The sequence below is a fragment of the Plecotus auritus genome (genome assembly GCF_963455305.1).
Source record: "Plecotus auritus genome assembly, chromosome: 5".
Classification (NCBI taxonomy): domain Eukaryota; kingdom Metazoa; phylum Chordata; class Mammalia; order Chiroptera; family Vespertilionidae; genus Plecotus; species Plecotus auritus.
The window spans coordinates 43,165,000-43,191,996 of NC_137776.1; the positions used below are offsets into that span (position 1 = coordinate 43,165,000).

Below are 26,997 nucleotides of genomic sequence, written 5' to 3' on the forward strand. Positions count from 1 at the left end.
AAACACTAACTTATAGCAGTTCTTAATCTGGGATTCATGAACAGCTTTAGCACATTCTTTAAACCCCAGAAATATAAAAGTAGTGGATATACATGCATTATATTTTCCTAGGGAAATATTCAATAGCTTTCATCATATTATCAAAAGGTATCCTTGTGAGTTTATATTTCTAAAATGATTGTTACCAGCACAGGTTAAAAAATATCCATGGGTATAAAAGCTGTACAACATATTTAATATAAAGAGATCACATGACATTTGATTTTGATGGGAGCATGTGCCATGGATTCTTGACAAGACCATTTTGATACTATCACTTAGTCATTTTACCAGTGCTAATTTTCTAAGATTTGCCAGCCACTGTTTTATTCATCACTTTGTTTCTGACCCTTGCTAACATGTTTTGAAAGGAAGTTTTGGTAATGTCATAATTCATATTTTAACAGGAAAAATAATATTTGGAAATACAGTTCCCATGACTGCTAATAGGTACTGGTTGTCAGCAGAGAGCAAAGAGTTTTTAACAACAATAAGAAATCTAAAAAAAAATTGTCTCTGCTTTGTGACCTTAAATAACAATTCATAAATCCATGTTGAGTGAGTGTAAACTCTTACTGGGGTACCAGTGACTTAAATAATAGCACACGTCCTCAACAGCAATTTCCTATCAAAACAACAGCTTCTGTACTGAGTTGAGTTATGCTAAAGAATTGGCCAAAGCAGGTGGAATGGCTTAGGCTAAAAATTTCCTGAAGTACCCTATTAGATTGCTGGTGGGAATGTAAAATGGTGTCACTGCTATTGAAAATGGTATGGAAGTTTCTCAAGAAATTAAAAATAGAATTACCATATGATCTCGTAATTCCAATTCTGGGTATTTACCCAAAGGAATTTAATGCAGGGATTTGAACAGATATCTGTATATACATTGTTTATAATATCCAAAAGGTGAAAGCAACCCAGATAAATGGATAAACAAAATGTGGGATATTCATGCAATGGGATATTACTCAGCCTTAAAAAGTATGGAAGTTCTGACACATGGTACAACATGGATGAATCATGAAGACATTATGCTAGGTGAAATACGCCAGACACAAAAGGACAAATACTGTATGCTTCTACTTATCTGAAGTACCCAGAGTAGTCAAATTTATAGAGAGAGAAGTAGAAGGGTGGTTGCCAGGGTCCGTAAGGAGGAGGGCATGGAGAGTTAATGCATACAGAGTTTCAGTTTGGAGATGGAAGGCGGCTGTCTTAGCTGTCAACGCAGGAGCTGCCCCCTGGTGGTCAGTGCGCTCCCACAGGGGGAGTGCCACTCAGCCAGAAGCCCGGCTAACGGCTGGCGAGTGCAGAGGTGGTGGTGGGAGCCCCTCCCTAAGTCCCTAAGCCAGCAGTCAGACATCCCCCAGGGGTCCTGGACTGCAAAGAGGGTGCAGGCCGGACTGAGGGACAACCCCTCCCTCCCCCCAGTGCACGAATGTTGTGCACCAGGCCTCTAGTGAATGCATAAATAAGTGGAACTACAAATCAATGTTTCCCTCCCTCTTCCTTCCTTTCTCTATAAATGAATAAATGTTTTAAAAAATGGTAAATTTTATGTATATTTTACTACAATAAGAAAGTTCCTGTATTATCAGCTATAATGACTTTTATAACATGCAGGCATTAATATTATGCTACTTTGTGCTTAGGTTTCATCTTCTTTATAAAATCTTTCCTATTCTATTAGACAGAATTGTCACTTTAATATGGATTACTCCTATACTTATGCATACATATATTATTGAACAGCATTATACTATGCTTGTTTGTATTGATTCTGTATAATTTTTGAGGGCGGGGACTCTATCACTTTCATTACTGTAGTCTAATGTCATGGGCCACAAAAACCACTCATATTGTTTACTGGGCTTATCATTGTAGTTAAGACTTGAGTTCTTCATCATAACCATCAAGAACAGATGATAGTGCTCACAAGCTGCCTGTAGATAACCACCCTCATGTCAGTTCTTTGGTTTTACTATATTTTCTCAAAGACAACCCAAAATAATGCAAATGATTTGCAGACTGGAGTTCCCTATCTGTTCAGTAGCCAGCTGAAGAGAAAGACTGTACAAAGTTCAACATTCCCAAAAGAAAACCTCTTAGTTGTCCTCAAATAAAGACACACACCCCCATCCCCAGGCTGCTAATGGTACTCTAGAGGCCTGGGCCATTATTAGGTTCTGTTCTCCTGGTGCCAAGTTGTACATTAGGATTAGGAATAGAGGCAGCAGGCAGCAGCGTAATTCTTTCAAAACACCACTAATGGGATAGCCTGGTTGCACAGAATTACTGCACCTGCCACCTACCTAATTTACTAGCCATTATCTACTTAATCACAGATATTTCATGGTCAGGAACCTTAAGCAAAATTTTTTAAAAATGTCATCCCTCCAGAATGGCAATGTTTATGCAGACCTTTACATATCAGGGTGCCCATAATTCTGCTTGCTTTGGGCATCCACAATAATTATTGGTTTCAATTATGCTCATTCATTGTCACAGGAGGAAGGAACAGCTGACAGTAACTGAGGATCTACTGCCAGGCCCCAAGTTCTTCAGCATTTGATTGAGGGGTGGTCATCTGCGCACACTCTCACGGTGAGTGCACCAGCTCGGGAGACCACCTTGTGCATCTCTCCCTAGCTCAGCCTTCAGAGATGTCCCCTCGGGAACTTGAAATTAGCCATGTAAATTAGCACTTTATTTTTGAGACCCTATTTTTAAACATTTACCAGTACACCACTACATATACCCCGTGGGTTTTTTTAAATATATTGTTATTGATTTCAGAGAGGAAGAGAGAGGGGGAGGGGGAGGGGGAGGGGGAGGGGGAGAGGGAGAGGGAGAGGGAGAGGGAGAGGGAGAGGGAGAGGGAGAGGGAGAGGGGGAGAGAGAGAGAGAGAGAGGGAGAGAGAGAGAGAAAGAAACATCAATGATGAGAGAGAATCAGCCCAAAACTGGGCCATGTACCTTTGACCAGAATCAAATGGGGGACCCTTCAGTCTGCAGGCTGACACTCTATCTCTAACCACTGAGCAAAACCGGCTAGGGTAATTTCTGTCTTTAAATGGATTGTGTGGCCTAGCCTTATTAAAAACATAGCCTACACATAAATATAGGAGCATCATCAAATAACACAATTATTAAGATTATTTTACTCTCTTGCCGAAACCGGTTTGGCTCAGTGGATAGAGCGTCGGCCGGCGGACTGAAGGGTCCTGGGTTCGATACCGGTCAAGGGCATGTACCTTGGTTGCGGGCACATCCCCAGTGGGGGGTGTGCAGGAGGCAGCTGATCGATGTTTCTCTCTCATCGATGTTTCTAGCTCTCTATCCCTCTCCCTTCCTCTCTGTAAAATACCAATAAAATATATATATAAAAAAAAAAGATTATTTTACTCTCAAATATATTTGAGCTATGATACAAAGTGGAGGAATAGGAGTCCTGATGGCTTAACAAACCGTAGTTGAGGTCCAGGAAGAGTGTCATATTCATGGTACATTATACTTAACCAGGAAGTGAGTGTCAGAAGGCTGGAGCTCCAGCCTCCTTTTCCAGCTGATCACTGATTTTGTGTCTCAGGTGTTCACTTCCTCGGTGCAGGGAAGATACTTCTGTGCCCAACTTACCACATGGGATTTTGTGGAAATCAAGAGAGAAAACCTTACTTTAAAAGACACACAAAATGGGATAAAGCTTGAAGAGAGAATACAGGATCTATTTCACTCCGAAACACCACTAAAAACAACAAAAAGGGACTTTTTTTTTTTTTAGTAAAACTCCCCAAGAGCAGTGAGAACAAGGGACAACAGCAACAGAAATTGGACTGAAAACCAGCAGTAAAAAGACATCTGGGTCATAAGTGAGTCCACTCCTGTCAAAAGACAATTAAGTGGAAGTTTAAGAAATTCAAAGGACAGTTTAAAATGTCACCTGATATTGAATTGGGATGAAAAAGCTTCTTTTCCCCAAATCCCAAGCTTGGGGGGAAAAATAGTGCTAATTGTTTGCTACAGAGGTTCTGAAAGGTGGTCCCTGGATCAACACGAGACCTGGGAACTTATTCCAAATGGAAATTATTGAGCTCATCCACACTAATGAACCAACAACTCGGAGGGTAGGGCCCTGCTCTCTGTTCAAACAAGCCTGACGCTGGCATTAGTTGGTAAAGGATGGTCAAATGGGCTCTGTTCTTTTATGTATGGTGCCAGGTTCACTAAAAGCCCCAGGTGAAAAAGATTTTCTAATTTCCACCTGAAGGATGACATCCTAAATAGTCCAAGAAAATTTTCAAGAAGATGAATGAATTTAAGAATAAAAAGGAAAAATGTAAATTAACTCTATTTGTTAAGTATTATTATTATTTTTTTTTTGGTATTTTTTCATCCGTGTTTTTTTTTCTTTAAATATTTTATTTTGTAAAAATTTTAGGTTTACAGAAAAGTTACACATATACTATAGGGAGTTTCTGTATACCCTTCACCCAAGACTTCCTCTAGTTTTCAGAAGCTGGCAAAAGAAATTTTAATCTTAGTGTTTAACTATGTATAGTGCCAGTTGAAAAAAATTAGACATTTGGAAATAAATTCAAGTGCCAAATTTGCAGTTATTGTTTAAATAAACTGTACAGTACTTTCAAATTTAGTATTCTAAACATGAAAATTTAGTCAGCAATCACCCCTCAGCTTGTGTCACCTCCGAATAGACACATACGCTGTCACTTTCTAGCACAATATTCTTTTCATTTTCTTCACAGCACTTACCTTACTCAGCAGTTACATGATTTATTTATTGGCTTGTTGTCTATCCCTAGAGACTTTACCCATGTCTCATGCTCTCCTTGTTCTAACCCCAGGGCCCAGATTAGTGCCTGGTACATACTGAATAGGTACTCAAAAGACTTTGCTGGATAAATGAGTGAATGACTGAATTAGAAACACTTTAGATATAGCAGGTGTGATATAAGATACATGATAAAAAAAACAACAACACACACCTATTTACATTGTTATTGTTTCCGAAATTTCAAACCTTTAAAGTCTACCACCAGCTTTACACTGTTGGCATTTTGGAAGCTATCTGCTAGTCCAACATCTCTGAAAGCACTTCTTACTGGGGCAAAGATTAGAATTATTACTCCTGATAAACCCTTGTTCTTCAAAAGCCAAACCTTTCTCTCTCTCTTTTTTTTAAATTTATTTTTTTTGTTCTTTAACCAGAATGCTTTTCTTTTTCTTTTTAAATAAATGTTTATTGTTCGGATTATTACAATTGTTCCTCTTTTTTCGCCCCATAGCTCCCCTCCACCCGGTTCCCACCCCACCCTCTGCCCTTACCCCGCCCCCACACTGTCCTCATCCATAGGTGTACGATTTTTGTCCAGTCTCTTCCCGCACCCCCCACACCCCTTTCCCCCCAGAATTGTCAGTCCACTCCCTTTCTAAGCCCCTGATTCTATTATATTCACCAGATTATTCTGTTCCTCAGGTTTTTAATTCACTTGATTTTTAGGTTCACTTGTTGATAGATAAGTATTTGTTGTTCATAATTTTTATCTTTACTTTTTTCTTCTTCCTCTTCTTTAAGAATACCTTTCAGCATTTCATATAATACTGGTTTGGTGATGATGAACTCCTTTAGCTTTTTCTTATCTGTGAAGCTCTTTATCTGACCTTCAATTCTGAATGATAGCTTTGCTGGGTAGAGTAATCTTGGTTGTAGGTTCTTGCTATTCATCACTTTGAATATTTCTTGCCACTCCCGTCTGGCCTGCATAGTTTCTGTTGAGAAATCAGCTGACAGTCGTATGGGTGCTCCCTTGTAGGTAATTAACTGTTTTTCTCTTGCTGCTTTTAAGATTCTCTCTTTGTCTTTTGCTCTTGGCATTTTAATTATGATGTGTCTTGGTGTGGTCCTCTTTGGATTCCTTTTGTTTGGAGTTCTGTGCGCTTCCTGGACTTGTAAGTCTATTTCTTTCACCAGGTGGGGGAAGTTTTCTGTCATTATTTCTTCAAATAGGTTTTCAGTATCTTGCTCTCTCTCTTCTTCTGGCACCCCCATAATTTGGATGTTGGTACGCTTGAAGTTGTCCCAGAGGCTCCTTACACTATCTTCATATTTTTGGATTCTTTTTTCTTTTTGCTTTTCTGGTTGGGTGTTTTTTGCTTCTTTGTTTTTCAAATCTTTGACTTGATTCTTGTGATCCTCTAGTCTGCTGTTGGATCTCTGTATATTATTTTTTATTTCAGTCTGTGTATGATTAATTTCTAGTTGGTCCTTTTTCATATCCTCGAGGGTCTCGCTAAATTTATTGGCCTTTTCTAGAAAATTTTTGAAAAACGTTATAACCGTGGTTTTGAACTCTATATCCAGTCGTTCACTTTCCTCCATTTCTTTCATTTGTGATCTGTTTCTCTGTCTCCGCATTTTGGCTGCTTCCCTGAGTTGATAGAGTGGCTTTGTGTGCTAGGTGTCCTATAGGGCCCAGTGGCTCAGCCTTCCCAGTTACCTGAGGTGGACACTCTTGGTGCACCCCTTTGTGGGCTGTGTGCACAGTCTTGTTGTAGTTAAGCCTTGATTGTTGTTGGTATCACTGGGAGGAATTGACCTCCAGGCCAATTGGCTGTGAGGATCAGCTGTGTCTACGATGGGAGAACTTCTGTGCTGGAGACACCCTTATGAGACAAGACTTGCTTCAGTGGGGCTTTGGTGCTCACTGAGTCTTCCCCCTGAGTGTGTCCCTTATGGATCTGAGGAGTTGTAATCTGGATGGTCCCACTCTGACCCCTGGGTACACTGGTTCTTGGATCTCCAAGGAGGTGCTAATTCAGCCTCTGCCTGAGGCCACCCAGCAGGAGCTATGGAGAGATCTGCAGATTCCTCTTCTTTGTTTGGGTTTTGGAGGTGCCCACATGAGGCCCAGCTTGAAGCAATGCAAGCTGCTGTGGGGCCTTGGGCCTTCTTTTGGATGTTCTCAGTCTCACTGACTCAGGTGCAGTTTGTTAAGTTTATAATTCAAAGGACCAGGCCATTCATATGCAAAAGCCTCTACACTCAGCTTGGATGGGGCGGAGTCTCAGGGTGGAGCAACCAGCAATGGCTTCGTGCAGCAGGATCTCAGGGCAGAGCAAACAGCTATGGCTTCCCGTCAGCCCTGCCCTAAGAGGCCCCCCGGGTCTCAGTGTCCCGCGGTAATTGCTGCAAGCACCTCTGAGAGAAAGCCACCCTCGAGTTTCGCCTGCTGCCAGATAGTTCCGTTTCTCCCCTTATGAGTCTGGGTCCCCAGAGTCTCACCCAGAAGTGGAGTTCAGAGAGGTCGGGAGCTTTTGTCTCCCTCCCGATTGAGAAAGCCAGCTGCGTACTCAGTTGCCAGCCCTCTCTGTGCATGCGCCTCCGTACCTCTGCCTTCCGCAGCTCCTGTGAGTCTCAGTGTGCTTTTCTCTTTCTTTCTAGTTGTAGAATTTCCACTGAGCCAGCCTTCCTATGGTTCTGGATAATGTCTGTTTTGTCTTTTAGTTGTAGTTTTGAAATTGTTGTGCAAGGCAGCAGTTTAGGTGTTTACCTATGCCGCCATCTTGGTATCTCTATAAATGTATCTTTATTGTTGAAAGTATTACAGATATCTGCTTTGTTTTTTGTTGTTATTTCCCCATTGACCTCCTCCTCCCGGCACCAGCCCCTCCCAATCCTTTGCCACACTACTGTCTGTGTCCATGCCTTTCAAAGTAGATCTCTACTATTGATTCACTGCATACAGGATTTCCCAGCATTATTCACTTAGTGTAAAAAGTCAATAACATAAAAAGTCAATAAAAAAGTAACATTTTAAATCACCCTCAAAATTAGACTAATTCAAGTATTAAGCATCCTTGCATATGAAAAAACATATTATTAAAAAATTCACAAATATTAGATTCCAATCTTATTGTAGTTTGGGAATGAGACATTTTAGGAAGACAGGTAAAAAATTTAAAAGACTAAAGGAGGAATGAAGCAGCCCTTCTTTTTCCTCCTACCCATTGCCAACACTCAGCTTCACATTCAAAGAATTACCTGATCCTAGGAAAAAGAAAGGAAGGATAGATAGATGGCAAAGAGGGAGGGAAGAAAGGGAGAGACTACATGCTTCCATATTCTCAATGAATTCTTACATTCCACCTAGGATAAAATGTTATAAAATATATCCCAAAACAAAGTACTTGACCAGCCCTGGCAGGGGTGGCTCCATTGGTTGGAGCATCATCCCATATACCAAAAGGTTGCCAGTTCAATTCCTAGGCACATACCTGGGTTGTGGTTCAATCCCCCGTTGGGGCATGTACAGGAGGCAATCGATCAATGTTTCTTTTTCACATCGGTGTTTCTCTCTCCCCCATATTCTCTAAAATCAATAAAAACATATCCTCGGGTGAGGATTGGTGGGGAGAGAGAGGGGGGAGGCAATCATTCCAAAATAAGCAATCCTAAAATATCCATTTGTCAAATAAGAGAAAGCAAGAAAACAAAAGTGCTGGGACACTCTGCTTCATTCAGAGTGTCTACCTTTCTTCTGTGCCTGGGCCTGCACTGTGATGAGAAGTAAACACTAATACATGCATTCAATTCAGCACATATTGATCCACCATCTAAAGAGCACGATAATCCTACTGTCACTTCTGGAACATCTCCTGCTTATGCTGTAATGAGTTGCCAATAACTCAAATTATCTAGTGAACTAAAGACTTAATGGACTGAATCTCACTGCCAATAAACATATCCACATTAATAAAAAAATGGACTGAGGGAAAAATTCATCTTCTGACCATATGCATAAATTTTGAAAAACCAAAAATAATGATAATAATAAAAGGTATATAAAACTCTATATTTCTTCTCTACATAAAAATAAAACCATAAGTAAGATTAATGCTAAGCTATTCATTTGAAACCATGTGATGTACTTAAAAGATAAAGCAAATAAGTTCTGTAATGTTATTTTAAACCAAGATTTTCAGTGTATAAGAGAAGAGATACAAATATCAAATCTAATAATATTAACACTCCATAAAGTTAACTTGGAAAAAACAATATAAACTCCTCATTTAAAAAATTTTATATGTATAGATTTACTACCATGTCCCTTGAAAAACAACCGATAAGACTGTGCACCACAAATGCCCATATTGTAGTATCTAAATTCCATTTTCTACTAAAAGGAATCAGAACTCCTGGAATGGTTGACTCTTAGACTTCACATTAAATAAGCAAGAGGAGCTTGGGGCAGCCTGTTGTGCCACGAAGCAGGTCAAAGAAACTAAGGGGACAGAGATGCTTTGGAATATTCTGTATCTTGATCTGGGTACTGATTATATAGAAACTAGAGGCCAGGTGCACGAAATTCATGCACAGGAGGGGGGGGGTGGTCCCTCAGCCCAGCCTGCACCCTCTTGCAATCCGGGACCCATTGGGGGATGTCTGACTGCCGGTTTAGGCCCGATCCCACTACAGGGATTGGGCCTAAACCGGAAGTCGGACATCCCTTTCGCACTCCGGGACTGCTGGCTCCTAACCGCTCGCCTGCCTGCCTGCCTGATTGCCCCTAACCACTCTGACTGCCTGCCTGATCACCCCTAACCACTCTGCTTGCCTGCCTGATTGCCCCTAACCACTTGCCTGCCTGATCTCCCCTAACCACTCTGCCTGCCTGCCTGATTGCCCCTAACTGCTCTCCTGCCTGCTTGCCTGATGCCCCTAACCACTCACCTGCCTGCCTGATCACCCCTAACCAGCTCTGCCTACCTGCCTGATCGTCCCTAACCGCTCGCCTGCCTGCCTGACCACCCCTAACAGCTTGACTGCCTGCCTGATCACCCCTAACCAATCGCCTGCCTGCCTGCCTGATTGCCCCTAACCACATCTGCCTCAGCCCCACTGCCGCAGCTTCATCTGGAAGGACGTCCAGAAGGTTGTTCGGCTGTCCGGTCTAATTAGCATATTACTCTTTTATTATAGATGTTCAGTCTGTGAAAACTCACTGTGATTCACTTATGATAGCTTCTCTTTTCTGCATGTTTGTATAGGAGCCAATTTGAAAGGGCTCCCAATGAATAAAGAAGGTTTTATTTATAGCATTCAGAAAAACAAAATCACTGCAACTGATTAAAACATAATAAATATTTTAAAAATTTATGAATTTACAATAACACTCAAGAAAAAGAGGAACTGTCCCCCTAAAACAGCAAAAAAAATATTTGATCACCTTTTGAAGAAACTGAAGAACCATCTCTGAAACGGTCTACTCAAAGCAAAGTAGTAAACACTTGCCCTGCCTTTCCTACATGAACTGCATTTCAGGTCACCAAATGCTAGTTGATAAGGCAATGTGCCTAACAAAAGAATTCCAGCTATTAAATGTAGAAAGAATGATAGGATGGGGTGGGGTGAGGGTTGGAGAAATCACCACTTTTACAATCCCTAAAGTAATAATGTATTCAGACAATGATTATTAAAGAACAATTAGTTGAAAAAAATTGATGGGGGAAACTTCACAATAGATCAGGATATTATTCCATGAAGCTATTCTGTTGTTGAATCTTAGAATCACTAAAAGTGGGGCAACCAGACCATATAGGCCTCCTGGGGTGATGTTAAATGAAGTACACTCCACCATGAAAGCAGAATTCTTGTCAGAAAGTAAACTCTGAATCTAACCAAGCCTCTAAATCTAACTTCCAGTTTCTAATAATCTGGGTGACAGAGAAAAAGGTTAAGTAACAATCAGACAAATGCAGCACATGGATCGTTCTATTGCACATGTGGCTTGATTTCTTCAAGTAAATTACTTGGGAAAGGGGGGAACATTCCAGATAAAAGGGACTTAAGAGGCTCAATAGCCAAATGAAATGTATGTACTTTGGATTTGATGTAACTAAACCAACTATAAAAAGACAATTTTGAGAAATATGGAATAGGTAGTAAGTGATATCCAAGAATTAGCATTCAATTGTTTGGTGTGGCAATGGCCATTATAGTTTTGTAGAAAAGTGTTCATATTAACAGATGCATACTGAAACTTGTACGTTGGATATAACATGTCTATGTCTAGGGACTTCAGAATAAAAGTGGAGAGGGATAAATGAATCTTGGTGTGTGCACATGGGAGCTCACTATACTATTCTCTTTTGTATAAATTTGAAATTTTTCTAAATGAAAGGTATTTTTTTAACTAGGAAGAAAAAAAAACATTGAAAAATGAAAAACATTTTTTAAAAAAAAAACTCTTGCAATGTTATTTATGATAGCCAAGATTTGGAAGCAACCTAAGTGCCCATCATTAGATGAGTGGATAAAAAAAGCTGTGGTACATTTACACAATGGAATATTACTCAGCCATAAATAAGTAGTATGGACCTGGAGAGTATTATGCTAAGTGAAAAGAGCCAGTCAGAGAAAGACAGGTACCATATGATTTCACTTATATATGGAATATTATGAACAAAATAAAGTAACTAACAAAATAGAAACAGACTCATATATACAGAGAACTGACTAACAGCTGTCAGAGGGGAGGGGAGTTGGAGGGCTGGGTGAAAAAGGTGAAGGGGTTAAAAAACAACAACTCATAGACACAGACAATAGTACCAGAGAGAAAGAGGGATAAGGGGGAGGTAGAAGAGAGTAAAGGGGGGATAAATGGTGATGAAAGGAGGCTTGATTTGGGGTGGTGATGATGTATTATAAACCTGAAACCTATATAATTTTATTAACCAAATGAGGGACGACCAAATGACTGACCAGCAGGCTACATGGGGTAACCAGGCCAGCAGGGAGGCAATGAAGGGCGACCAGGATGGCAGAGGGGGCAGTTGGGGGCAACCAGGCCAGTGGGGGGGGCGGGCAGTTGGGGGCAACCATGCTGGCAGGGGGGGCAGTAAGGGGCAACCAGGCCAGCTGAGGGGGGCAATGAGGGCAATCAGGCCATCAGGGGGAGAAGTTGGGGTGATCAGGCCAGCAGAGGGGGGAAGCTGGGGGCAACCATGCTGGCAGTGGGGGGCACTAAGGGGCAACCAGGCCAGCAGGGGGAGCAGTTAGGGGCAACCAGACTGGCAGGGGGGCAGTTGGAGGCATCCAGGCTGGCACGGGGGCAGTTAGGGGCGATCAGGCTGGCGGGGGTGGGGGGGCAGTTAGAGGCGATCAAGCAGGCAGGTAGGTGAGCAGTTAGGAGCCAGCAGTCCTGGATTGTGAGAGGGATGTCCGACTGCTGGTTTAGACCCGATGGGATCGGGTCGTAACCGGCAGTAGGACATCCCCCGAGGGGTCCCGGATTGGAGAGGGTGCAGGCTGGGCTGAGGGGATCCCCTCCCCCACTGTGCACAAATTTCGTGCCCAGGCCTTTAGTATGAAAATAAAAGTGTTTGTAAGGAAAAAAAGAAAAATATATTTCCCTTTTCCCTACTACTTATCTATGAAACCCTTGATATTAACAATTTTCTCCTTTTTCACTTAATTACTTTTTCATTTCTACTTTTACTGGATATGTACTTATTTTTCAAATCTAGTCTAAATTTATTTTTCAAATGTAGTCTAAATTTTCTGAGGTTTAGGTGACTCATTTTTCTAAAATCCTACTCACCAGATTGAGAAAGACAATCCAGTGCACAGTCTTTACCACTGGACACTTTTTCCTGGTCCCTTATTCCCATTCTTTTCAACTGGGTGAGAAGGAAACTTCGGTGCCTCCTCACTCTTCTTTCCTGGAGAGAAGAGCCGGCTTTGGCCCTTCAGCTGTGAGAATTGGGTGTCTCTTAAACAGAAGAGAGACACCTGAGAGACAGAGCAGGAGGGGCGGCCAGGGAGGAAGGCAGGGGCAGGTAAAATGGCTTCTGCATTGCTAGTTCTCCTTGGATATTCTCCCCATCTCCACCACCTGGGGGAGATGTCTCAAGATCTGCCTCCTTGCCCTGCTGGGGTTCAATATTCTTTCTCCTCTTCAGTTTTTGTGGAACCATGTTATACTTGCAGACTAGTGAGATGGTTTTCTGAATTTTCCTTTCTCAGCACATTTCTATCTGTCTTATGTGTCAACAGGCTCCCAAGCACTCCCGACTTTGGTTCCATTTTTGCCGTCCTGTCTAACCTTTCTCAGGCAGTTAAGTGAAGTGGAATGTGAAGCTGATAACAGGCACTCCCAGGAAAAAAGATAAAGAGGCTTTCTGAAAGCATCTCTGAGTATACATGCAACAAACTAATTCCTATGACGAAAGAATAATAAAAATAAACACATTTTGTCAAGGAAAAGAGATACCAATCACCTGCTTTTTCCTTTTAAAGAAGAGTTTAATTTCTCAAACAGTCAAGTCACCACCCAGCAAATGTGTGGAAACAAATTTCCAGTTACTTTATTTCCATGAACTTAAACCTGATAGTCAAAGGACTCACGTACATTTCATCTTTGCTTGTGGTCAAGTATCAAGGGATCCTAGACAATACTGACCTAAGAGATTCCATGAGATAGGGCAAAGGAATGCAGCCAGAAGGACAGTAAACTGAAATAATCATCCGACCCGACCGGCCTGTTTTCTTGTTTGCTTCAACATTAAAAATGGATATCCTGAGGCCTGAAATCTGCTTAAGTAATAGCCACTACCTGTTTGAAGTTAAATGGGTTGTTGGGATAAGAACTGCTGTTCTGAGATGGAGTCCGTTTCCCCCATTTGTGAACAATGATCAAATAGTTAATGTTTGAGTTTAGCTAATGCAGACAGAGAAATGCTTTGCCTCATAAGGACCCCTCATAATTTGAAATGCTGTCATGACTAATGCTCTTTGTTACTATATAAAAGTTTGATCCAGTACCAAATTGACAGGAACATTACTGTAAGTAGTTCAGTTCCAAATAATATACAGTGATCAAAATGGGAAAGAGAAGATACATCCGATTCTGATGGAGAGACTTCTCAATGTCAAAAGTCTGCATATGTAAATGGCACAGTGTATTGCTTGCTGACTCACTCTGGTGTCCAGAATGAGTAAAGGACTAGGAAATGGACTCTAAATCCCTACAAGTGTCATTCACAAAGAAGCCAACTCAATGAATCTTCCTCACCTTCCTAGGACTAAAATAATCATGTCAGGCAATGGAAGCATTAGTCATGACATTTCAGACTCTGAGATGACAACCTCAAGGTCTGGAAAGAATGATTCATACTCTGTTACTATCAAATCAGATTTCCCAACTAAGAACAATGGACCATCTGATTTTGGAAGAGTCTGCCTTCTTCATAGGCAAATCTGGCAGGTGTCAGCTTAACTTCAGAAAGCCAGCATTCTCCAAGTATATCCATTTCACATAAAATAATAAAATACCAAAAGAGAATAAAGACTAACAGCATTATGTGTGAAGTACATGGGAGTGACTTCACATTAAGAGAGAAGAAATTGATGCTTAAAGCAGGAATCATTTTGTTGTTGTTGTTTACAGTATTACAGATGTCCCTCCTTTTCTCTCCCTTTGCCCCCCTCCACCCGAAAGCAGGAATCTTGACCACAAAAGCCTACAGGTGCCAGGCCGGTAACATAAATCTGTAAGGTTGGTTGGGTTATCAGCCTTGGGCAAACTACGGCCTGCGGGCCGGATCCGGCTGTTCTATCCCGTTCTCTTGCTCTCTCCTCCGCTCCTTTACTTTGAATTTATATTAGTTCACACAAACACTCCATCCATGCTTTTGTTCCGGCCTTCTGGTCCAGTTTAAGAACCCATTGTGGCCCTCGAGTCAAAAAGTTTGCCCACCCCTGGGTTAGATACTTAAGGAATGCAAACTTCAATTGTGACAAGATGTTTAATTTTCTAAAAGAAGCCAGGTATCTGATTCTATGTGAAGTTTCCAGACTGTTCAGCGATGTTGGCAACTAATTCAATTTTCAAAAAGAAAATGTTTACAGGTTAAAAAAAATTATAGTCTAAAATTTCCCCTATGGGCCACTAATTTGCAAGCTCTGCTCTAAATGTAATTTTAAATAAAGCCGTTATAAACGGAAAGCTTCTCACATAATAATAATTACACTAAATCATTGAGCCTTGGTTTCTGCCCTACCACGAGGGACCAGTCCATGCAAGGGGAGGGTAGAAGTGGGGGGATACCGGGGGAGCATTTCCCAAATTACAGACGTCTGAACCGTCTCCACCACCACCATCAGCCCTGTATCCCAGGACAAATAATAGTTTGAGTAGCCGAAACTGGTTTGGCTCAGTGGATAGAGCGTCGGCCTGCGGACTGAAGGGTCCCGGGTTCGATTCCGGTCAAGGGCATGTACCTTGGTTGCGGGCACATCCCCAGTGGGAGGTGTGCAGGAGGCAGCTGATCGATGTTTCTCTCTCACCGATGTTTCTAGCTTTCTATCCCTCTCCCTTCCTCTCTGCAAAATATCAATAAAATATATTTTAAAAAAAATAGTTTGAGTAGAGGATACACAGCTTCCAAAAGCTCCTCAAGAGCTGTGATGGCACACGCTCCCGGAAAGCTTTGTATAACTGGGAGGGATGCATCCAAATTGTAGAAGTCACTGAGCCTAAGATGTTAAATAGCATATGTGACGTGGCTCTGAAAATAATAACTGTAAGTATCAGAGGAGCCTAGAGTACCCATAGTAAGTATTGCTGGTATCAAATTAGTTATTTCAGTCTCATGGGCAAAAAGAAAACAAGCAACTGTCTACCTGTTCACTGTGGAAGATTATAAAAACAGATGCATTTTAAGAATGAGTGTATGCATGATGTGGGCTTGTGTGCATCTATGTATATAACTAAAGCATTCTTAGGTGTGTAGGTTCATTACTCAAGAAGGGGAGGAGAGTGTCTTATTTCCACATGCTGCCACAATGCAGGTAGAAAAAGGTTAACAAATCCTTTGGTGTGTTTTTCTACTTCCTATCCTTAAAAAAAGTACAGCAGAATTTTTTTAATAAGATGGCTAAGCATAACCAGGATTACATGTTTTTTAGTTCTGATATACCTGTGATTAGGTAATGTTTTACTAATCTCTTGCTGTTAGTAAACAATGCCTAGCCTAAACCCCGCTTTTGATTTTAAGCTGGTGCCCTCCTAACTCACCTTGTAAATGGAATCCGTCTTCTAGGTTGGCTTTCAGGTCAAAGCTGCTTGAAGTGGCTTATCCTCAGATGCCTGCAGCTTTTTCCTGGGAACTCTATTGACCCTGCTGGGCTTATCTGGTAAATGACAGGAGTGGCTCCTTCATTTCCTTCTCTTGTATTGCAGAGAGGGGCAGAAGCTAAAAAAGAGAGAAAACAGTCATGTAGTGCATCTCCACAGAACTTTCATGAATCTCTCAGGGGGACTGCCCATGGCCAGTCAGAAACTTCCTTCCAATTTATCTTCTGAGGAGGAAGTTCATGAGGGAGGGCATCTCAGCTTTTTGCCTCCTTTGCTCAATCTTATGTAATTTCAAAGCCATACCCATTGCATGCCTCAGCAATAAGCAACATACATCATTTACATCTTACTCAGAGTTTGGAGTAAGAAAATGCTCAATTTATATACCAATACATTCTAAGAGGGGCCAAGAATCTCTTCCAGAAATACACTTAATCCTCCAATTCAATATAAACCTGTTTTTAAAAACAAGAAGTATGAAGTGGTTTCATCGCACATCACAACCATGTTCAATACCAGTGCCTTGATAAAGACTCACTAATAGCCTCTAATGAGTCCTAACAGAGTAGAACTGTCACCAAACTCCTAGAACAGTCCTGTAGCAGAAAGCTAATTATACTATCAAAGAACAGCTTTCCACTTCACATAGCTTCTCAGAAGGCAAGGAAACAATATTTTATGAGAAGATCAAATATGTTCACTTCAAGGAAAAAAAGAAGGGTGGGAAGAGATCAACCAAAGACCTTGTATGCTTATATGCATGACCCATGGACACAGACAATTGGGTGATGAAGGCCTGGGGTGGTGGCTGGGGTGGGGCTAGAAGGGGACAATGGTGGGGGCTGGGGGAAAGGACACATATGTAATACTTTCAACAATAAAGATTTTTTAAAAGGAGAAGAAGAAAAACCTGACAAGCAATCCAGAGTGGAAGCTAACTCAGTTCCTCTCTGGTCCTGAAATGTGGCAGCAGTTTTTCCTTCGAGCCTCTCTAGCAGGTGCATTTCTTCACAAGGCAGCTTTAAAAATTACAACCTGGGTCTGATTCTTTTTCAAGCTTACTCTTTCACTGTCTGACTTTTTACTTATGGAGAAGGAAAAAGTAACTATACACACATATCCTGAAAGATTATGACTCAATAAAAGTGCAAAAGATTTGTCTACCCAACATCCTATGCTGGGGATGTTCCTTTAAGCACCATTTTTCTGCCAAAAAAGAAAGAAAATGTTTGTTCTAAACCCCTTCCACCCCTTAAAAAAATTTTTTTTTAATCTCTACTATGTTGTAAGACAAGTCCATGTGTCTTGTGGGTCCTAAATAAAATTTAACTGATGACTATGATGATGACATAGAAGAACTAAGGTTAGGGTCCATCAAGATTATTTTTGTATGCTCAGCATTAGATCTGTTTGTTTTCTACAAACACTACTCAATCTATGCTCTTTAATCCCGTATAATTATAGGCAGAACAAATATGACTGGTCAACTACTGAAACTCTCCTATCCACTTTTTTCCTTGCTCTTTCCTATAATGTATTCTGCCAAGTTTTGGAAAAGGAGAGAATACTAAAACAGGAAAATAAAAGAAAAATGAGGTAAAGAGCCCCCTGCGCTAAGCTGCATTTCATTTTTCCCACCTCCACTCCATTCCTCTTTCCCAGTCTTATTCTCCATAACTTCTTACCATCGTACATTGACAATTGAGAAGGTAAAGAGAATAGAAAACCACGGGGTAAGATCAAGGCTACCTTTCCACCTCTGTTTCCCCCAGTCCAGCAGCAGAGCAGAGGGAGAAGGCAGGATGAGTACCAGGATGGCTAGCCATACCTAAGGAATTCCCCTTCTTCCCCATCACACACTCTGCGTGTCCCGTCTCCAGCCTCTGTAAACCAGACATTGGCCCAAGAAGCAGTTCCCCACTTCAGTCATCCTTTCCCTGTAGTCTTTGCCTACAGATCCCTCAAAATCCAGCTCAAATCCACAACTCTCTGGTCCTCCCTTGATCTTCCCAGCTAGAAAAGGGCATCTTCTCATGGCATCTGGCAATTTGGTCAATTCTACCGGTGCAAGGTGATCCTGGTCGTATGTGTTGCCTACACTTCTTGTCTCCCGTACCAGACTGTGGGGACTCTGGGAACCAGACCTTACTTCCCTGCACAGAGTAAGTGTGAGGAGTTAAAATGTGAAATTTACAAGGCTTTGACTTATGCCCACTTTGCAAGAAATGAATCTATTATTGTCCATTTTGCCAAAAGTGTATATTTTCACACAGTGTGTATGCAATGCCAAGGAATAAGGGCTTTGGTTTGTTCTGAGACTATAATTAACATTCATATGGACCTTCTGTGCAACTTTCAAAAAGACAACCATGATAAAGTGGAGTGCCTTCAATAGCCTTCAGGAAGGCTGACTACTCTGTATAAAAAATTACCACTCCATCAATATATGGTACAGATATAATCAATCATCCCTGATAGTTACTGAAGGCAGAAATATTAGGAGTATTTGTTTTAATTCAGCCTGAAACACTTGAATAGGTCAGAAAGATTTATATTATCACATACAAATTCCAAATTTCCAGGTGACTAATATATTGTTTTATTTAAAAGCCAGGACATTAACCAAGTGGCAACTAACCTTCATTTCAATTAAGAAACTGTACAGGGTCTTGTTTTACCATGCACATAAACTGCATGTGGGCAGAAGTCCAAAGGTACTAAGCTTATAAAGTTCAAGTTTGATTACACGTTGTGACAACACACATTGAAGATAAATTCTTAAAGCTCTCACTAAGAAATAAACTCAGAGAAGGGAAGAGTTTGTTTCCTTTTAAAACTACAGCCAAAATTGATATTTAAACAAAAATTATACCTGGTTTTTATCAACGCACACAAAAAGAATCATGTTCTAATTTAACGATATCTTTTACAGATCAAAAAGGCCCCCGGCATCCTCCTTCTAAGCTATTAATAGATTGAAAGTTGGAAAGGTTGATTCAAGCAAAGTCTTCTATGCCAACAAGTACTTCGATAGGAATATCTGCAAAATCTCATTGGGGAGTTTAGAGATCTGGCAAGGGCTCCTTCTGAATGGCTCATTCAGGAAGCAATGATCCATTATCTTTGCAACAGAATTTTTCCTGTAAGTCCTGTGACTCATCCTCCCACAGCCTGAATTTTGCCCATTCTATACCAGATACTTGTCCAGCATACTCCCCACACATTCCACTCATTTCCTATTCAAGCCTCTCAGAACACATGATGTATGTATCCTGTGTAACTATTAAGTTAATGCAGAGACTATAAAAGGGAAACAAGATAAAACAAACTTCATCATTCTGAAAAATTCTTAAAATGGTGAAGTCAGTAAAGACAACCAGGATAACAGAGAGTAGTGTTACAAAGTTGGCAGTGTACATAGCAAAGTCCATTTTCCAATATAAACAAGAGACCAGACACTTGGCTCTTTTCTATTCATTATGTGGCCCATGACTTGGATTCAATGCTTACTTCATTTCCATGAAGGATTGGTCTTAATTTAGGGTTAAACATCCTAAATTGCTTTCCCAGAAAACTATAACACAAGACACGCTATAAGACCCTTCTTCATCATCTTGTTTACTTTGCCTACTATATCCACTAAATACCTTGGTGAAGAGATCATTATTTTGCTTTTTTTCACTGGCAGCAATGTTTAGACAAATAATTGCTTTTTCTCTTTCTACCTGTGATATTGCCAAGTACTCTGAGAGTGTCTACTGCGTCTAAATTGTTGGAGAATAGTTTTCGTGCTATAATCCAACAGTTTATGGAAACAGGTTATGCTGGGGTAACTTCCTAAAGATGAAAAACACAAACTCCAGGCACTTTCACCTGGCAACTACTGTGCCTTTCTTGTCAATAATTGAAGAGCAGACTTTTAACTTGGAAATTTATCTAATCTCATTAGTGCTACCATACATCAAACAAGTTAAAATTCACTAGGTAAAATAACATAGAGTTTTCATATCTGCCATTAAGTATTGATTGATTTGTCCACTCCACAATGTCAGCTATTATATACAAACATTAAAACCAGACACTAAGAAAGACATAGAGATGTAACAATCAACAAAAATAAAGCTCTTCCTTTTGTTTTTGTTGATTGTTACATTTAGAATTTAGCCACAGATAATAGTAAAAAAAATACACAAATAACCATTTTAAACTACAAAAGCAGAAAATGTGCTATGGATGTTCATGACATGAAAATATTAATTCTAGCTTAAAATCTGTGAATTGGGTAGGAAGCAGATAAAAGGAAGCTGCTGAAAAGAGTAGGCATTTGAGAAATGAGTACATTCAAGCAAGAACTAGAAAAGCAGAAATGGATCGAGGAGATTTCAAACAGTGAGGAAAAATATATGAAAATCAAGAGATAGGAAAGCTAAATAAACGAGGCATGCGGCCCGCTGGCCACAAGTTCAACATGCTTGGTGTAGATGGTAGTGCCAGTATCCAGAGTCTAGGGTACAAAAAAGGAGAGTGGGGGAAAGAAAGGCAGAGATGAGGTTTGATCTTACATGCTGGTGAGAGACCAGATTTCACTGGCTGGGCTGAAAAGTCATGTGGTTATGTTTCAGGAAGGCAGATCTAGGAGAACAAATTGAAAGGAAAAGAACCTGGAGGCAAGAGAGGACCTCAGAAGACAGAAGCAGCTCAAAGCAGAGGACAGAGCAGCTACCTGGCAGAGTGGGCACCCAGGAGGGGCAACTGAGGATCATCCATTTGACAGGGCAGACTGTGATCCTATCTGGTCTCGGATATTTCTTATCTTACCAAAATAATGGGAAATAAAGCACATCCGTTATTTAGAAACATGACTGAAGTAATATAAAGTATGGTCAACATGCTAATAAACGAAAACAATTTACTCAATACGAAATAATAGTTTTTTCAATCTGTTATATTTCTATGATCCAGGCCAATTTTCCCTGATTTTTTTGTTTTTGTTTATATTTGACTTGGTTCAACTTGACCTGTTTTTCTCTGAGGGTAGGGAAAATATTTTATTTCTCTAAATCCCAAAAGCTGAGCACAAAAAAAGGACATGACACGTATTAAAAATCCAAAGAAAATTTTTTTCCAAATTAAAGTTTTGTTAATACTGACAAAAATTCAGATGACTGATTATACAGAATTCTGATTATAGATTTCTTAAGAGTCTACAATTTTATTATTCCCTTGACAACTTTGTTTTATATCCAAAGAACAAATATTATAGAAACCACTGGGTTTATTATTCAGTTGAACAAAATTTTATTAAAAAGAAAAACACCATTAACTCTAGATAGAGCACTAGAAACACGCCTAGGACATACCTTAATCTTCTCTAAGTAGTATGCTACAGAGCAAGAGTCAGCAAACTTTTCCTGTGAAGGTCCAGTTGAGGAAATATTTTAGGTTTTGTGGGCCATGCAGTCTACCAAATGATGCAACTGCTCAGTTCTGCTACTGTGCAGCAAAATAGCCATAGTCAATAAGTAAATGAATGAGTATGGCTGTGCTCCAATAAAACTTTATTTACAAAAGAATGGTGGCCACAATTGGCCCTTGGACTTTACTTTGCTGATCCCTGACCTAGCAGATAGCCCAGCTGTGGCAACTTGGTGTGGTTTCATTGCTCTTCAGTCCTTAATGTGCATAACTCTGATGAAGTGAGGGGGGAAAATTACTCTGAGAAAATGGGCAACAATGGAAATCTCCACTGCTAGTGGAGTGATATAAGGGAAAACCAAATGAAGAAGTTTGAAGGAAGTGATGAATTCAAGGAGATAAGAGAAGTTTGGGGTAAATTAAAAAGAGAATGTAGAGGTTGTGATGTATTACATCACTGCTAAGAGAATCCAACATATATTCTCAATGGAAATATGGAAATGTGACTCATAAAACCATTTCAGGACGTGGTTTTACAGACACCAGAAATCTACTTAGCCCCAAAGGCTCAATAACTGGGGGAAGACTTCAAGGAAAGCTTAACTTATTAAACAAAAATATCTTTAAGAAATGCAGGCATCTGGACAGAATATTCATGTGAGAGAAAGCCAGGGAATTTGGAAATTTGTGGAAGTCTCAGATCATACTTTCTTCATGAATTCTGATGATCACAACTTATATGCTTAATAGAGCAGGGGGGAAGTAAGTACTATTATCATCAAAGCTGACCAATCTAAATCTATAAAAGTTATGACAAAAACTATCTTTACTCAGTGACATCAGCTTAATAATGCTACCACTAAGTTACCACTGAAAGCAATTCACTGTCTCTGTGGCCCTGTGCAAGCTACTTTACCTTTCTGTGCCTTGGGTTCCGCATGAGTAAAATGCAGCTCTTTCACGAGGTGTCTGACGATTAAGCAAGTTAATACATGTAAAGTGTGCAGAACGGTCTCAGCACACAGGAAGCATTCAAATGCGCCATGTTGCTGCTGTTCCCCTGAGTCTTTCCTCCCAGCCAGCTTTATTGAATACTCTTCCTTTGCCCTTTTAAGCTTTCCTCCTCCTAGGTTTCTCCAGGGTGGCCCTGTCTCATTCTCAATGTTTCAACCTACCATTTGCTAGAGATTGCTAAATATCCCTCTCCAATTCTGACTTCTTTTTCTGACTACATTTTCGTTTACTGGACATTTCTATTGGAATATAGCACGGACATCATCTGAAACTCAGTCAGTCTACAAATCAAGCCCATTACCTTTCACCCTTGCCTCTTTCCTCTCCTTGTCTCCTGTTTGAGTTCAGGACACCCTATCCATCCTTAAACCAAGCTAGAAACTACTGTTACTTTTAAGCATTCCATTTGTAACCATCCCATTCAACTCACCCCAAGTCCTCTCACTTGTTTCTCCCAAATATATTTCTTAGATATGGCTTACTTTTTGCATCTCAGCTACCTCTGGCTTAGATTACTGATAATAGGCCCCAGATTTCTCTGCTTCCCATCATTCTCTTGTCCAAGCCATCTTTCCTTATCATCAGAATCATCTTTCTTAAAACATATATTTCATTGTGTTATTCTCTATTCTCAATTATTCTCTACTGCCTGGAGGAAAGGGCACTATGGGCCTATTGGTGAGCTTCAGAGCCCCAGGAACCCTCTGAACTTTTATACAAAAACTGTGTATGTCCTTAAGATTTGGTGAAGGAACACTGAGAGGACAATCTTAAAACTGCGCAGCAGAGTACTATCTGCACTCTTGAATTGCATCTCAATCACTCTTGTCTTCCACTATTTCAGATACAATGAACATGGTATTTTCCGCCAAGCAAGCACACTGGATGCTATTTCATCTCTCTGAGCCTTTGCTTGTGCTGTTCCTTCTAGCTGGAATGCTCTTTTCTGCCTGGGGAGTCCTTTAAATCCTGGATCAGGTCTCACATGTCACCTCTGGGAAGCCTTACCCAAGTGTACAGCTATGTGTGGACAACAAAAGATGCTAAATAGATTTCTGGTGTCTGCATATCATAACAATGGCCTGAAATTTCTTAGATTCAAAACTTCACACTGTACAAAATAAATAGCCTTAAGTATTTAGACACATATAGTGTTTACTTAAGTCTAGGGACATCCTTATTGCTGTCCCTGAATTTTTCATGAAGTCAAGAGTAAAGACCCTGGAGCCTAAATACCTAGGTTTGAATCCTGGCTCAGCCAAGTACCAGTAATGGGACTCTGGACAAGTTACAGAGCTTCAGTACCCGCTTCATGATCTGTAAAGATGGAAAGAGTAACAGTACTACCTTTTAGGATTATTCTGAGGACTAAATGAGTTTATATTTACAACACTTAAAACTCTGTAAGTGCTTGCTATTATAATTATTTATTGAAATCAATGTCCAGGACTAGAGGTTCCAAGAGATAATCACAAAGCAAAACCATCTGACCCTGCCACATAAATCTCAAGTTTTAGTTAACTGAGTTAATTAGCCAGAGAATACTAACAAAGATGGCGCTTTTCACTAATGTTTTTATCAATTTAAAAGTGGTTCAAGACTATCTGATAAAATTCTCCTACTAGCCTCCAATAGCTAAAAATATCAGCTCAGAATATTTAATATTTCCAAGGCACACCACAGGATACATTAAAAAAATTCCTTTGAATAGAAAGAAACTGGAGATGCCTGGGAGGAAAATCAATGAGCCACCTCACTGCCTACCAAGTGCCCAATATGGAGGGAAAATGCTAAATCTGGGAAGATAGATAAAGATGCTTAATGACTCAGCTTTCAAACAAACCAGCTTGTTTGCCAGGGAAATGGGATATTGGGCATTTAGCACCACCCACCCAGTCAAAAAAAGAAGCTGTGAAACATAGATCCTAACATCACGGAACCTAAGAAGTACATGATGTAGTGATGCAGTTGACTTTCATCTGAGTGTTAGGGTTATGCGATATTTTTGGCAATGGCTCTGTGGAAAATTTATAACCAAAAAACAGCCATTTTGACCATGCAACCAAAAAACAGCCATTTTGACCCATACCACAAACACTGCAGTGGTGTAACAGTATTGTTTCGCAACAAACTGCCAAAAGGGTCACTTTAGTCTTTATTAATAAACATACTTAATAATCAGATCTTAAGTTAAAACACTTGAGTTCATATTTAAAAGGAAGGAAAGAGAATAAAGTCCCAATTCCTTATCCAAGTATTAAAGGGCCTCCATAATCTAACCCCAATTTACTTCCCAACTTTATCTTTCACACAAGGCTTCTTAAAATCGTCAACCAAATAGAACTTCTTGCAATTCTCCCTAACATACCCACTCTGCCTCCTCTGTGGGTTTCCTGTGGCTTTTTGTCGTTACATCTCCAAAGCTGAAATCCCACTTCCTTTAAGACCCCATGTGGACGACATGGAGTCCTTTGCTATCAATGGCTCAGCTAGCAGTAATTCTCCAGGTTAACTTCCATAATCTTCACTCAGCACCTCTTGGACTTTCCTCAGGCCATTTTGATCAGAGCTTTTTTTTTGACGTGTGTGTCTTTTCTTCCCAAGACCTGGCTCTCTTTGAAGGCAATATCCATACCAGCTCCACCTTTGCAAGCCCAGCTGCACCACAGGCAGATGTGCGCTTGGAAGGTCTCACACCACTGACGTATGCTGAAGTGTGCTAAAACTCATTGTGACTGATCACTGAAACCAAATGGACAGGAGCATGCACTCAGACAAGCTTAGCTGAAGAAAGGCTTCAGTGAAAACGACATGCAACAAGACTTGTTTTCTTGTAAAGCAAGTTGAGAAATGAGAATTTTCATGCTACTCCCAGGGCAAGGCAACCACCGCTTACATTTACCATCCGGTGATTTGCCAACAACTGCTGACAGCGGTGCATTAAAAGCTTCCCTCCCACTCACGGAACTGATAATACACTTCCAAGTTAGAGAAATCATAAGATACTTGGTCCTGTGTTTCCCCTATTACAGTCTCAAAACACTGCTCACCTCTGGGATTTGATAGAGTTCCCAAGACCTGTGTGTATAGTGATAATTTCCATCACCACGTCTACTATGTCTTAAACTCTAAATATCCAAGGACCAAAATGCAAAAATTAGCCCTGGCCAGTGGTGCTCAGTGGTTAGAGTATCGACCCTCAAACCAAAGGGTCTCAGGTTCTAGTCTGATCAAGGGCATGTACCAGGGTTGAAGTACCCCCTCCCCCCATTTTGGCATATGCCAGAGGCAACTGATTGATGTGGCTCTCTCACATCAATGTTTCTCTCTCTGCTCTCTCCTCCCCACTCCCTTCCAGTCTTTCGAAAATCAATGGAAGAAACATCCTCCAGTGAAGATTAACAAAACAAACAAAAAAACACACAAAAAAAGTAAAAATCAGAGAATCTGGTTTATATCAGAGCCCACAAAAGCCAAGAGAGGGAAAGACGAACAAAAAAAACTCCTAAACCCTTGCATCCTGATACTGCTTTGCAGAAGTTTGCTCCTCCTAATAGGCCACTTGGATGGCACGAAGGGAAGTGTTTAGTAGATCACAATGGAGAGGCTGACTTCACTCAGGGGTGAAGCTCCAGAGCTGTGCTGATCAGCATGTTCTCCCCAGACCACTGGGCAGCTGCCCACAGTTTGTAGTCCTATGTTCACAGATAGCATTTCTCTGCCTACTCAGTTGACAAACTGTTAGATAAATGAGTTTTAACATGCACTCCTAAACACAAGTAATTTTCTTAAGCCCTAAATCTTGAAAGAATAGATGACCAAATCCTAAACCCAGATGAAAGAACACTCTTATAAAGATGTCTTAACTCAGCACCCTGCTAACGGGAAATTTTCCAGTGAGTGCTCTACCTTTTATATCGATGACAACTGGAACATCCAGTCTCCAATATCACATTGCTGGTGTCTCTTGGATTACTGGTAAGAATCCTTGGGCAGGGAGCAGGAGACGCTAAATGTTTTAACTTACCCATCTTTAAAGGGTACTTATATTCTTGTAAAGTGCAAATATACCTCCCAAATGCAAATGGAGGTAAAAATAATGTTAATAACTTCTTAAACTGGGTAAACATTGTTGGTGGCACTGCCATAAATTACAGTGTTTTGAAATGATAAAATAGACCTGAAGCAAGTAAAAGATTGGTATGTATTTTTTCAGAAAAAGATGAACTGAATAACTGACCTAATTTCTCTTTGTCAGTGTCTTTTACCTCCTATGCTACTTGGATGAAATTATTCCAAATGGCCCCATTTCTTAGGCCTCTGCTGTATCAATTCAGCTAGATTTCTATTTGGTGTTCACAGCAAATTACCT

The 26,997-nt window shown here is 40.5% G+C and overlaps 1 protein-coding gene across 4 annotated transcripts in view; it reads right to left on the minus strand.

Annotated features, from left to right (window-relative positions):
- OSBPL6 (oxysterol binding protein like 6) overlaps positions 1 to 26,997 on the minus strand; it is a 190,079-nt gene that overhangs the window by 88,358 nt on the left and 74,724 nt on the right. For all 4 annotated transcript variants that reach the window (XM_080669258.1, XM_080669257.1, XM_080669255.1 and 1 more), the window contains one exon: positions 16,137 to 16,314. The gene's annotated coding sequence lies outside the window, so the exon portion shown is untranslated. The remainder of the gene's footprint in view (positions 1 to 16,136; positions 16,315 to 26,997) is intronic.